Genomic DNA, 12,417 nt, shown 5'->3' with positions numbered 1-12,417 from the left:
TTTCATGTGGTAGCATATGAAAGAAATAAAGTGCAGCGTAAGGAATTCTAATATATAACTAGGAAATACCCACTAAAGTCCATCATTAATTTTATAGCTTATTGTTTGCCAAGGAGGTCAAGCTACATAATGACTAAGCATTATCATGACTTTTAAAGAGTGAAAAAGGCAAGCTCTTGGCCTTAACATAACTCAATAGGATGGTATGCTTAAAAATAAAATTAATGATATCGGCTACAAAATCACCCAAGTGTGGTAGTCACACAGTCAGTACAAAACATTCAGTTGCTTTTCCCTTCGCTTTTTCTTTTGAATCTTTTTTTTTTTGTCCTGGTTCATTCTTGACACTTTAAATCTAGTTCTAAATGCCATAATCAGCCCTCACCTGGTGGCTCAGTTGTTTGGAGCATTGTCCCATGCAGCAAAAGCTGGCAGGTTCAATCTCCAGTTGTGGTGTGTCCTGGAGGTGACTGATAGATGTGTGTGTGTGTGTGTGTGTGTGTGTGTGTGTGTGTCTCACAGAGATGCTTCTCTTTTTTTCTTTTTCCTCCCACTTGCTCTAAAAATCAATAAACATATCCTCAGCTAAAGATTTTTTAAAAATTTTAAATGCCACAATCATCTCCTAATTTTATTGGTACCAAAGATTCGTAATATATACAACCAATAAGAGCCTGATAATTCAGTTGATTTGTATGTCTAGAATTATCCACGTTTATCATAACTCTTTAATTTTCTTTTGAATTTTCCATCCCAAATAATAGTTGTTCAGTAAAAAACATGCCTTAGTAAACCGAGGATTTCAGAGGGATTCCTGAGAATTGTATTAAGTTTACCGCTTTCTAGGTATAAGCAAAACTTCAATTTCTATTCTCATCAGTTTTGCCATGAATTTGCAGGCATTTATACAATCTGCATCCAAAGCTGTCCACATGTGGTCCTCACCTGTCATTCTAACTGTATTATCTTCTGTTAAGGAGAATAAGACCCTGGGAACAAACATTAGGTACTGAGCAAATATTAGGTACTCAAGCAAGGATCTTGATCCAGGTCTGGGATGAGATGCTGGGAACTGGGTCTGTGTCAGAAAAGCAGAATCTCAAAGTTCTGGAGCTTGGAGGGAATTTCCAGAGTACTAATATACATGTTAGTTGAGGTTCCAAAGTAAGATTGCCCTTTCTGCACATCTCTCACTTTAAAAACCAGCAGAGTGCTCCAGATTTAAGGTGATAAACTTGTATTCAGTGTGGAAGGGGATGGCTGATTAAAACTGGGGAGTGAGGAAGAGGGAACAAAAAAAGTGGAAAAACACTAATAAATGTTCAAATACCTTTTACGGCTGGAAACTGGCAAAAAGGCAGCTTGTGGTCCATTGTAAATGCTGCCCTGGTGCTTAGAGCAAACCAGGGACCATGTGAAAGGGTTTCTTGGAGAACCAGCACACTTTGGCCCTTTCATGAGCCTCACACACAGCGCTGCTCTTCCAGCCACACCTTTCATGCTGATGCAAGCTGACTCTGAAATGGTAATTTGTGCAATGTATGTGCAAAGTAAACTTCCATCGCTTCTTTTCCTGCTTTCAGAAGAGCTTGCTCGTAAAAAGCCTCATTCACTACTAGAACATGTCATTTTTTTCTACTTGCCTAAAATGCAATTAAATCAGCTTCATAATAACAGATATGAATTTAGCATTTGAACTTGAAAGTAGGATCAGTGAAGACTGGAATGTGGTTTGGAAAAAAACCCAGTAACTCTTCTTCAATCCAAAGTAAACACCTGATCATGCATCATCCATAGTCACAAAAAACTCAGAACGCTCAAATACCCAAAACTCTTAGAGTATTGTACAAAGCTGTATGATAACACAGAGAAATTAAGTTCATTATATTGTCAGCATTAAATATTTTTATTCATCTGTGTCAGCTACACATAGTGTCTAACTGTAATGTATTCATTCATTCATTCATTCATTCATTCGTAGAGTGTCAAAAATGGATAAGCCAGAAATATGGCTTTCCTGGCAGAAGGAAGAACATGCACAAGCTGCACTATCTAAAGTGGTAACCATTAGCTACAGGTAACTATTTGAAGTGAAATTTAAATTAATTCAAATAAAAAATCCAATTCCTCAGTCTCATTAGACACTTTCCAAGTGCTCAATAGCTACACATGACCGGTGACTCCTGTGATGGAGAAGACACATATAGAACATTTCCATTACCATGAAAAGTTCTATTGGACAGGGTTGGGAGGGTGGAGAGAGTATGAAAATAATCTGACAGCACTGTTTAAAAACAACTTTGAATAAACTGCATTTGTTTGTAAGTACCAAAGCATGGGCAAAGAACCATTGGTGACCTCACAGTATTTTTAAAAGGTGTGTGAGGTAAACTTTTCTGAATATCTATGATAATACAATACACAATGTTGGGGGTTGAATTAATGTTATATTAATGTGCTTCAAAATTTTGCTTATGAAGAACCTGAAGCCACTTCACTGAAATATTGGTAATCTTCCCTTTCATTTGGTTTCTGATTGGGAAAAGTGGGAGTGGTTTGGGAAGATAAAAGCCTTTCTCTTTTTGTGGTGGTTAGTATATAGAAATGTTTAATTATGCCAAAAGACATAAGATTCTTCCTTTTTTTCCATCACACATGTGTCTCTACCCAGTAATGACTTTGAAAGTGCCATCTGAATACTTTCTCAAAAACCCCAGTAAAGAAAATCAAGGGTCACTTCATTGTCCTGTTTGCTGATGTAAGACTACATGCCTGTTGATTTAGCCTCTCACCTTCTCTCTTAGCTTTTTCTTTTTGCTCAATCCTCCACCTTCTAACTTCCCTCCCACTAGCTGTCATCCTGCTCTCTATCTATGACTCTGTCTCTATTTTGCTTATTAGTTCAGTTTGTTCATTAGATTCCACATATGAGTAAAATTACATGCTATTTGTCATTCCCTGACTGAATTTAGTTTAATTTAGCATAAATTAATTTAATTTAGCATGTTCTCTAGGTCCATCCATACTGTCAAAAAGGGTAAAATTTTTCTTCTTTTTTTATGACTGAGTAGTATTCCATTGTGTAAATGTCCCATAGCTGTTTTATCTATTTGTCTACTGATGGACACTTGAGCTGTTTCCATATATTGGCGATTGTAATGATGCTGCAATGAACATAGGGGTGCTTATATTCTTTTAAATTAGTGTTTTGGGTTCCATTGGATATATTCCCAGTGGTGGTATCGTGGGGTCAAAAGGCAGATCCATTTTTCATTTTTTGAGGTATGTCCATATTGCTTTTCACAGTGGCTGCACTAATCTGCATTCCCACAAACAGTGCAAAAGTGTTCCCCTTTCTCCACATCTTCTCCAGCACTTGTTTATTGATTTACTGATTATAGCCATTTTGACAGGTGTGAGATATCTCATTGTGGTTTTACTTTGCATTTCTCTGATGTTTAGTGACATTGAGCATCTTTTCATATGTCTATTGACCATATGTATGACTCTTTGGAAAAGTGTCTATTTAAGTTCTTTGTCCATTTTTAAATTGGGTTGGCTATTTTTTTGATGTTGAGTTGTATAAGTTCATTATAAATTTTAAATGTTAACTCCTTATCAGATGTATTGGTGAATATGTTCTCCCAATATGCGGGTTGTCTTTTTATTTTGTTGATATTTTCCATGGCTGTGCAAATACTTTGTAGTTTAAGGTAGTCCCATTTTTTTTCCTTTGTTTCTCTTGCCTGGGGAGATATATCTGAAAAAAAATTTTTCTATGAGCAACATCTGAGATTTTGCTGCCTATGTTTTCTTCTATGATTTTTATGGTTTCAGGTCTAACATTTAAGTCTTTAATCCATTTTGAATTTATTCTTGTGTGTGGTGTAAGGTGATTTAGTTTCATTTTCTGCACATATCTGTCCAATTTATTGAATAAACACAATTAATTGAATAACTATCTTTAGCCCATTGTTTGTGTTTGCTTCCTCTGTTGAATATTAATTGACTATAAATGTATGGGTTTGTATCAGGGCTCTCAATTCTGTTTCATTGATCTATGTGTCTGTTTTTATGCCAGTACCATGCTGTTTTGATTACTGTGGCCTTACAATATAGTTTGATGTTAGGTAGTGTTATTCCTTTAGCTTTGTTCTTCTTTATCAGGGTCACTGTTGCTATGTGGAGCCTTTGGTGGTAGCATAAACATTTTTGAAATATTAGTTTTAGTTCTGAGAAAAACACCATTTGAATCTCAATAAGAACTGCATTGAATCTTCAATGAACAGGGTAGTTCATGGGTAGTATGAACATTTTAATGATGTTAATTCTTCCTACCCATGAACACAATGTGTGCTTCCACTTATTTGTTTCTTCTCAGTTTATTTCTTCAGTGTCTTATAATTTTCTGAGTACAGGTCTTTTACACCTTTGATTAGGTTTATTCCTAGGTATTTTATTCTTTTTGAAGCAACTGAGATTGTTTTCTTAATTTCCTCTTCTGTTAGTTCATTATTGGCATATAAAAAATGCAACTGATTTCTGGATATTAATTTTGTATCCTGCTGCTTTGCTGAATTCATTTATCAGTTCTAGTAGTTTCTTGGTGGAATTTTGGGGGTTCCCTATGTACAGTATCATGTCACCTGCAAATAAAGACAGTTTTACTTCTTTCTTTCTAATTTGGATACCTTTTATTTCTTCTTGTCTGATTACTGTGGCTAGGATCTTCAGCACTCTGTTGAATAAGAGAAGTGAAAGCAGGCATCCCTGTCTTGTTCCCAATCTAAGAGGAACGTTTGTAGGTTTTGCCCAATGAGTATGATGTTGGCAGTGGGTTTATCATATATGGCCTTTATTATGTTTAGGTATGTTCCCTCTATTCCCACTTTGCTGAGAGTTTTTATCAAGCATCATTAATGGTGCTTGATTTTATCAATAGCTTTTTCTGCATCCATTGATAAAATCATGTGGTTTTTATTCTTTAATTTGTTTATGTCATGAATCACATTTATTGACTTGCAAATGTTGTAACATCATTGCATTCCCAGAATAAATCACACTTGATCATGGTGTGTGATCTTTTTGAAGCACTGCTGTAATTGGTTTGCTAGTACTTTGTTGAGGATTTTAGCATCTATGTTCATCAATGATATTTGCCTATAAATTTTTTCTTTGTAGTGTCTTTATCTGGTTTTAGAATTAGGAAAATACTGGCATCTTAAAATGGGTTTGGGAGCCTTCCCTCCTCTTGAATTTTATAAAATAGTTTGAGAAGCAGAGGTGTTAGTTCTCCTCAGAATGTTTGGTAAAAATCACCTGTGAAGCCATCTGGTCCAGGGCTTTTGTTTGTTGGGAGTTTTTGGATTACTGCTTCAATTTCATTAGGTGTAATCTGTCTATTCAGATTCTCTGGGTTTTTTTTCTGATTTAGTTTAGGAAGATTGTATGTTTCTAGGAATTTATCTATTTCATCCAGGTTGTCCAGTTTGTTAGCATATAATTGTTCATAATATTATCTTATAATCTTTTGTATTTCTTTGGTGTCAGTTATTATTTCTCCTCTTTCATTTCTGATTTTATTTATTTGGGCCCTTTCTCTTTTTTTCTTGATGAGCCTGGTTTAAGATTTATCAATTTTATCTTTTCAAAGAATCATCTCTTAGACTCATTGATCTCTTGTATTTCTTGTATTATTTTTTAGACTCTATTTCATTTATTTCTTCTCTGATCTTTATTATTTCCTTCCTTCTACTCACCTTGGACTTGTTCATTGTTCTTTTTCAAGTGTTTTTAAGTATAAAATTCGATTTTTTTATTTGAGTTTTTTCCTTTTTTTCTTTTTTTTTTTTGAGATGGGCCTGTAGTGCTGTGAATTTCCCTTTTAGGGTTACTTTCCCTTTGTCCCACAGATTTCGATTGTTGTGTTCTCATTTTTATTTGTTTCAAGGTATCTTTTGATTTCTTCCTTGATCTTATTTTGACCCATTTATTGTTTAATAACATGTTATTTAGCTTCCACATTTTGTGAGGTTTTCAGTGTTGTTCTTGTGATTGATTTCTAGTTTTATAGCATTGTGGTCAGAGAAGATGCTTAATATGATTTAAATCTTCCTAATTTTATTGAGATTTATTTTGTGTCCTAGTATCTGGTCTATCCTAGAAAATGTTCCATGTGTACTTGAAAAGTATATTCTGGTGTGTTGGGGTGAAATGCTCTGAAGATACCAATTAAACCCATTTGATCTAGTGTGTTGTTTAAGGTCCCTGTCTCCTTGTTGATTTTCTGTGTGGAAGATCTATCCATTGAAGTCAATGGGATGTTAAAATCCCCAACTATGACTGTATGTCTGTCAATTTTTCCCTTTATGTTCATCAAGATTTGCTTTACATACTAGGTGCTCCTATGTTCGGTGCATAAATGTTTACTAGGGTTATAGGGTTATATCCTCTTGTTGAATTGTCCCCTTTATCATTATGTAGTGTCCTTTTTTTTTTCTTTTACTATAGTCTTGGTTTTAAAGTCCATTTTGTGAGATATAAGTATGACTACTCAAGCTTTTTTTCCTTTCCATTTTCATGAAATATCTTTTTCCATCCCTTTACTTTTAGTCTGTGTTTATCTTTTGATCCGAGGTGGGTCTGTTGGAGGCAGCATATGTAATGGTCTTATTTTCTTATCCATTCAACTATCCTATGTATTCTAGTTGGAGAATTTAAGCCATTTACATTTCAGGTGATTATTGATAGATACATATTTAGTGCCATTTTATTTTTATACTATTTTCCTGTGTTTTTCTTTTTCTTTTTCTTTATTTTCTTTTCTTGAAGTAAGCCTTTTAACATTTGTTGCAGTACTGGTTTGGTGTTAACAAACTCCTTTGTCTTTTTCTTGTCTGAGAAGCTCTTTATTTCTCTTTCAGTTTTAAATGATAGCCTGTAAAGTAGACTTGGTCATAGTTTCTGGCTTTTCATGACCTTGAATATTTCACATCACTCCCTTCTGGCCTGAAATGTTTCTGTTGAGAAACCTGATGACAGTCTAATTGGTGCTTCCTTGTGTGTAACTACCTGCTTTTTCTCTGACATCTTTTAGCATTCTTCTTTGTTTTCAAGGCTTCTTATTTTAATTATGATGCATCTTGGTGTAGTCCTCTTTGGATCCAACATGTTTTGGACTCTGAACTTCCTGGACTTGTGTATCTTTTTTCTTGACCAGATTAGGGAAGTTTTCAGTCATTATTTCTTCAAATAGGTTCTCAGTCCCTTGCTTGCTCATCTTTCTGGTATTCCTGTGATACAGATGTTGCTATACTTCATGTTGCCCCATAAGTTTCTTAAGTTTTCCTCATTTATTAAAATTCTTTTTTCTTTTTCCTGCTCTGCTTGGATGATTTTTTCTACCTTGTTTTCCAAATCACTGATTCACTTTTCTGCTTAATCTAATCTACTATTTATTCCTTCTGGCATTATTTATTTCAGATATTGCATTCTTTATTTCTGTCTGGTTCTTTTTCATGGTTTCAATGTCTTTTTTTCATGCTGTTGATTATCCTTATAATCATTACTCTAAACTCTCTATCTGATAAGTTTCTTGCCTCCATTTCATTTAGTTCTTCTTTTGGAGAATTCTTTTGTTCTTTCATTTGGGGTCTGTTTCTTTGTCTTCCCATTTTGGCTGCTTCTTTGTATTTGTTTCTATGTATTATGTAGATCTGCAAAGACTCTGGTGCAGACCTATGTCAGATGCTCCCTGTGACTGGTCCTGGGCAACCTATTTGGAGCTGTCGGAGACCCAGAGCTTGTGCCTCCCTCTACAGGGCTTGTGTGTGTGTGTGTGTGTGTGTGTGTGTGTGTGTGTGTGCAGAAAGAACCAGGCTGCACACAAAGGCAGTCTTTTACCAGTACCAAGCCTGTGGTCAGCTAAAGTCTCAGAGGTCCCAGAGATCCACCTTGCCTGTAGACTTTCTGTTAGGCTTAAAGATTGAAAGTCTTCCAGCTCTTCTCCTCTGCATCAGGTCTTAAGCACCACAGAGTGAGGCAAGGGTGATTCCTGTAGATGAGGTTATTGCTTCCTTCAGGCTGATGCTACCTGGAAAGGAGTGCTCTGCCTGAGAAAGATGGCCTCTGCTGTATGGGGAATGACTCAACACAAGGATCCTGGCAGCTGGTCCTTCAGTTCTCTCCTCAGAGCCACCAGCTCCAAATGCTCCTCACATGTCTCTAGCCAGCTCTGCTTTCCCTCTGCCAGAACCCAGGGTAAGGAATTTTGTGCATGCATTGACCCTTTACGAGCTCTCTGCATCTCCAGCCATCTCTCCCTGGTATACAAAAACCCCTGCTGCTTTTCACAGCTGGATTTATCTGAGTTCCGTTCCAGGTTGTGGTACTGTAGGCTGGGGGACTCAGGTTGCATTTAGACCCCACACTTCTCAGGGGGAATTCCCCACAGCCTGAAATATCCCTCCAGAACTTCAGCTGCTGCTATTGAGAGCCCAGCTAGCCACCTTTGCCTCCTCAGCTCTCCTTACCAGTCAGTTTGTGGTGATGTGGTTTCTTCTGTCTGTCCGTGGTTATAAGGCTTCTCTCCAGCTAGTGTTCTGTTGGTTATTCAGGATGATTTTTCTGTAAGTTAGTTGTAAATCCAGTCTGGTTCTGGGAGAAGGTTAGTGTAGCTTCCACTTACTCCTCCGCCATCTTGGGTCCTGGCAGGGAAACACTTTTAGTTTTTGCCCATTGAGTATGTTGTTGGCTGCAGGTTTGTCATATATGGCCTTTATTATGTTGAGATATTTTCCATTTAATCCTACTTTGGGGAGAGTTTTTATCATAAATATGTACTGGATTTTATCAAATACTGTTTCTGCATCTGTTGATATGATAATGTGTTTTTTAATTTTTCCTTTTGTTTCTACAATGTATCATGTTTGTTGATTTATGAAAATAGTACCATCCTTGCATCCCCAGAATAAATACCACTTGATCATAGTGTATGATCTTTTTAACATATTGCTGGATCTGGTTTGCTAATATTTTGTTGAGGATTTTAGTATCTATGTTTATCCTATCTTGTTTTTTTTATCCATCACCCATTCTATTGCTTATTCTTTTATCACCCTGAGAATCCTAAGCCTAGACAGAGAAAGGTCATAAGTAATGTTCTCTAAGTGAATTTAGAAATCATTCAGGAAGAAGTCATAGTAATTACAATGGTTATGAAATCCTAAGTTTCAGACAAGGAGATACCATCTATCTGAACAGAATTATATTCAAGGACATGAATTTCCCTAGACAATATTATACTCATCACAGCCTCTGTAACATATAGTTGTATGGATTGTGCAGTGTACAAAAGGAACACATCTAAGGAAGTATTATTCACATAATAGACATTATAGATGCAGTACTTATAACAATAATAAAAACATTTTTCAGAAGATAGTAGTAAAATAGCTTGCTCTAAAAAATCAGTAAAATATGACAATTTTCTGTAGATGGAAAGTGTCTGATTTATATGAAGTAAAAAAAAAAGAGTTATCACATATTCTAAGTCCTATAAGTAAAGATAGTCCTCACAGTAAGTTCAGTAGCTCAGAGAAAAGAGTGGTCACCAATCACAGGGTGAGCTAGTCATAGCTTCAAGGAGGGCCTGGTTATGTAAAAGAAGAGGAAATTTTTAATAATTTGTAGTGAAGGAAGCATAGGATTTGGAGGGGATTTTTTTTATAGCTCTGTCTAGTTTTTTTAAACATTCAAAACCTGTTCTTCTATGAGAAGCCTTTCCTGACCATTGGTTTCAAAAAACATCTCCTCCCACCATTATCCTCAATCTCCTTAACCTGCTCAGTTTCCAGCATAGCACTCATCGTGACCTGATTTTCATTTCCTTATGTATTATGTCATTTTTGTTTATTTGTTTATTTTCTGTGTCTTTCACTAGAATGTAAATTCCATGAGACTAGAGGTCTTTATCTGACTTGTTCACCACTTTGATCCCCAATGTCTAGAACTGAGCTTTCTCATACCATAACCACTAGCTACATGTAGCTACGTAATATAAGATAGAGTTAACTAAGATGCATACAATGAAAGTTGGTTCCTTCAGCCACATTAGCTGTATTTCAAGTGTCAATAGCTACATGTAACTAGTGGCTACTGTACTGGATGGTGCAGATACAGATCTTGTACCATCACAGAAAGTTCTGCTAGACAGTGCTGATCCAGAATAGTGGCTGGCACAGAGTAAGTGCTCAGCAAATATTTAATGAATGAGGTTAAATCAATGTAAGTTGCTGAACTTACCTCTTTGAGCCTCCTGATTTCTCACCCATAGGTTGGAAAACAATAATTAAAAAACTGAGAATTAAATGAGATAATGAAATAAAATAACTTCATAGTAGAAAAATGGAAATGATTATTGTGGTAATTCAAGCTTGCTAAGGCTCCTGGAACACTGGGTGCAAATGTGATTATGCAAATAGGAAGGATTCACATTTTATGGGTTCTATCCTGATGGCCCTCCTGATGGCTGACCCTGGAGGGTGGCAGAGCTCCTTACTGGCCACTCCTGTCAGCGACTAGCCTGACAATGTTGATAATAGGGCCATGGATCTGTCTCCAGAAGTATCGAGATTCACAATGAAAAAGAAAAGTCTACAAGTAAAAAAAAAAAACCTTTCAAATCTGTGGTCCAGATTCAACCAACATTAAAGTGTTTATGACTTTCTAAATGCCAACAGGGACCTAAAGCAATGCTTGATTATTTAGTCTTCATGGAGTCTTGCATCCTCTACACTAACTCAAAGGTTCATCCCTCTCCTCAAGTCCTCCCTTCCTCAGGTTTGCCATGTAGGCACCAAAGCTCAGCAGCAGGTGAATTCCTTAAGGGCACAGCTCTGTCAACTTCTGCCTGCAACTTTTCTTGCCAAGTCCAGTCCAGATAACAGAAATCGCATTCAGTAGTGCAACAGGGAATTTAACACGGAAAATTTGTTCAATAGGAAGACTGAAAAGCAAAGAGAGGTCACTGACATGACATGGTAACATTAGGAGGTGCCACTACCCCCAGGACTTGGGGAAGGTAGGGAGATTTGGTGTTGTTAGGCCTAGAGCCTCAGAGAAGGAGCCTGGGGGGAGCTGGGTGTGCTGGCTGTTATGTGAGAGGCGGTATCTGGCAGGGCCAACAGAGCTGAACATGGAACCAAAGGAGGGTACTAGTATGATGGCTAGGGTGGCACTGACAGGATTAGCAAGCTAACATTCCCTGCCCCTCTGCCTTCCTGTGTTTCTCTAGCACCTTGTGTTGGTGGGATTTAACAAGAAGCCTGCTTCGGCATTGCACACCAGAGTATAGAAGGGTGAGTTGGAGCAGAGAGACACCCATCTAGTAATAACCATCACAGGCCCTTTTACACACACCCTTGTACACATGGTTGAACTTCTATGCCACAATAGTAAGGACGATGGTTTATCTTAAGAAGATGCAATGCTTATCCCACATAGAAGCTCTCACTGTCCCCCAAAGGGGAGATGGAGCAAGGGCTAACAGTTGTTGTGTCCTTCCTGGGGCATCTGTGTCTGTTCAGGCTATGTCTCACCTAAATATTCATGAACCTGCAGACCAAATTATAAACTTAAGCACTACCAACCATCTTTACAGAAAATAATAAGGGAAAAGGAGGAGAGAAGAAAAGCAATGAGATAACGTACAAACACACACATACACATACAGATAAGGGAAAAAAACCACTTGGCTGCTAATCTTCATTTCTGTTACTGGTCAGAAGAACATATTATTGATTACTCCTTTTTCCAAATACTGGTTGCAAGCTCATCCTCATCCAGCATTTCAGTTAATCAAGGTTTTTTGTGTTTTTTTCCCCCCTAGCTGGAGGGTGGGGTGGTGAACCAAACTTTTATTTTTGAAGGATATATAAATCATCCAAAATCTTACCTTAAAAAATTGACTTACTGAGATAGAACTTACATATATTTATTGAAGTGTATGTTTCAGTGACTTTTGATAATCTATGCACCTGTGTAACTACCACCATAATCAAGATACAGAATACTTCTATTACCTCAAATTTCTCCTGTGCCCCTCCTGAAGCAGTCTCCTGCACCCCCATACCCAGAGATCCACTTTAGAATTCTGGAGTTGCATACAAATTAAATGATACATATGCTCTTTTGTGTTTGGTTTTTTTTGCTCAACATAACTCATAATGTTATTGGGAGTCACTCATGTTGTCCCAGGCATCACCAATTTGTTTTTTCTTATTGCTGAGTAGTATTGCATTGTATGAATATATCAAAATTTGTTATTCTATTTCCCATTTGAGTCGTTTCTGGTTTTTGACTATTATGACTAAAACTGCTAAGAATCTTTCTATACACATCTTTGTGTAGACACTGTTT

At 36.8% G+C, this 12,417-nt stretch overlaps 1 protein-coding gene across 7 annotated transcripts in view; it reads right to left on the bottom strand.

Moving 5' to 3' along the window:
- Positions 1 to 12,417, bottom strand: part of IFT88 (intraflagellar transport 88) — a 193,911-nt gene that overhangs the window by 179,367 nt on the left and 2,127 nt on the right. For 4 of the 7 annotated variants that reach the window (XM_045844893.1, XM_045844899.1, XM_045844898.1 and 1 more), the window contains exon 3: positions 8,532 to 8,705. The exons of 2 other annotated variants lie outside the window; for them this stretch is intronic. The gene's annotated coding sequence lies outside the window, so the exon portion shown is untranslated. Of the gene's footprint in view, positions 1 to 8,531; positions 8,717 to 12,417 lie in introns of those variants that run through there. One more of the 7 variants, XM_045844897.1, reaches the window with a different exon arrangement.

The sequence above is a fragment of the Phyllostomus hastatus genome, unplaced genomic scaffold, assembly GCF_019186645.2.
Source record: "Phyllostomus hastatus isolate PE091 unplaced genomic scaffold, TTU_PhHast_1.1 phas_contig_41, whole genome shotgun sequence".
NCBI lineage: Eukaryota > Metazoa > Chordata > Mammalia > Chiroptera > Phyllostomidae > Phyllostomus > Phyllostomus hastatus.
This window is presented reverse-complemented; position numbering and strand designations above follow the sequence as displayed.